This window comes from Lepus europaeus, chromosome 2, assembly GCF_033115175.1.
Source record: "Lepus europaeus isolate LE1 chromosome 2, mLepTim1.pri, whole genome shotgun sequence".
In the NCBI taxonomy this organism is placed as follows: Eukaryota; Metazoa; Chordata; class Mammalia; order Lagomorpha; family Leporidae; genus Lepus; species Lepus europaeus.
Window position 1 is genome coordinate 9,165,422 of NC_084828.1, and position 2,352 is coordinate 9,167,773.

The following is a 2,352-nucleotide window of genomic DNA, read 5'->3' on the forward strand; positions in this document are numbered from 1 at the left end:
TCTCCTTTACTATAACTCTTCAGCATTAGAAAAATTTAGAGAAAACTTCTGAAGGGGAGGTTGGGCTGATTGCATGAAGTGTTGTCATAGAAAGGGACAGGGATTAAAGGGCAGTAACCCAATGCTGGAGGTAAGAAGATGGTAAAGAAGGAAAAGATAAATGAGAAGGCTGAGCTAATGGTGGTGGTTAGGCTAAGGAATCATTTACACATTTTCACTTTGATGGTGGCAGGTGCAGAGTAGATGACGGAAATGTTGTAAACTTCCACAAAAGGCTGGGTACTGTGAAGTTCAGAATAATCTGCAATCTTTAATTACATCTATTAATTAAATTAAATCTACCTGACATTAATTAAATTTAAATCTATCTGAGATGGATGCATGCCTATAGTTTTTCTTTTTTTTAACAACAAAAAAATCATTTATTTGCAACACAGCCCAGTCCCGTTATTTAAATACAGCATAGAGATAGGAGCCACGCTACAAGCATCATTTGGCCCAAGGGTCCCATGCCTCCCAAAAGACAGCGAACCTGCCTCCCTCAGAGGCCCAGGCCCAGAGCCAAACTGGCCCCAGGAAACAGGCAAGCACAGAATGAACTCACTTCCAGGACTCAGCACATTGCACCCTTCCCCCACAATCCTCTGCTCCCTCGCATCCCTAAGTCAGGCCAGCTCCTAGCCTCTGAGCCACCAGGGAGCTCTCTGTGGGATATTTAACAAGGATTTAAGTTATATAAACTTTAAAATTGCCCTGTGAAATCTGTTGTTCCATAGACAGTTTAAAATATCCCTCCATACATAATCCTCATCAGGTGACGGCCCTCGTCATACACACCCGAGTTTTGAAATGACTGCCCTCTGAGGAAGCTCCATACTCAAGCTTCCTATGGGTCTCATTAAAGGCTGCCTAGAGTTTAACACAGTTTTGAATGGTTCCCAGGATCTGACCTCGCCCTTAAATGAGCATGTGTTACAGATGCCTCTAGGCTCTGTGATCACGGATGCTGGGTGGATATTTATCAGCCCTTAGGGAGTTGTACAGTCATGGACCTTTACTTTAAAATATATTTTTATTTTTAATTGATGCATAATAATTGTGCCTCGTTATGGGGCATGCTGTGACATTTTAATACATGTATACCCTGTGTAATGATCAGATCAGGTAGTTGGCATATCCATCACCTCAAATAGCTATCATCTGATTGTGTTGAGAATATCCAAAATTCTCTCTTCTAGATGTTTTGCAATCTACAATTAACTGTTGCCACCTTACAGCAGTCACATCTTGATGCAGAAGAACAGTGAGAACCATGGACCAAGAACAATTTAGTGCTGGAGGCCATAAATCAGTGAGGTCTGGTGGTTTGCACAGATTTTGTGTATCTTGGATTAAGTGCCTACTGGATTATGTCCCCTTGTTAATCAAAATCATAATTTTTATTGTATTTAGTAGAAGCTATTTTTTCAGATCATAAGGATATTGAGCAAAAAGCCCTTGTCTCTTACTTATTAAATGTTGTATTTACATTTTTCTCCCAAGGGAAGCTAAATGTAGGTGGTTTTAAAGATATGTACTTTGACGTGCTTTATCACTTGGATACAAAAAGAAAGTCTAGGGCTTTCTAATTGAATGGAAGTACCTCTGCATTACATGAAAGGTGGAGATTACAAATTCAACCATTACCATAGATATACAGCTTTTTATTATATTTAGTTGATATACTACAGAGGAATGGTTTAACCCATGGTATTTGGCTATATATATTTTAAAAGATTTATTTATTTGAAAGGCAGAGTTGCAGAGAGAGGAGAGGCAGAGAGAGAGAGGGAGAGATCTTCCATCTGTTTGTTCACTCCCCAAATGGCCACAACAGCCAGAGCTGTGCGGATCCAAGAACAGAAACAAGGAGCTTCTTCCACGTCTCCTACATGGGTGCAGGGGCCCAAGGACTTGGACCATCTTCTACTGCTATCCCAGGCCATAGCAGAGAGCTGGATCAGAAATATGCAGCCGGGACTCGAACCTGCGCCCATATGGGATGCTGGCACTGCAGGCGGCAGCTTTACCTGCTACACCACAGCACTGGCTCTGGTATTTGGCTATTGATAGTGTTATGGGACAAGTTATAAAAGTAATGCCTTACAGTCCCACCAAACTACAAAGTTTTAATAATTGATTCTGTTGTCTTGGGGGTGTCCTCTATTGTACACTGAATTGTGTTCCCCTAAATTCATGTTGAATCCCCAGATCTCCAATGTGGCTATATTTGGAGATGGATGCTTTAAGGAGTAATTAAGGGTATGTGTGTTTGTAAAGGGGCCCTCACTTGTATGACTGGAAACAAAGGAG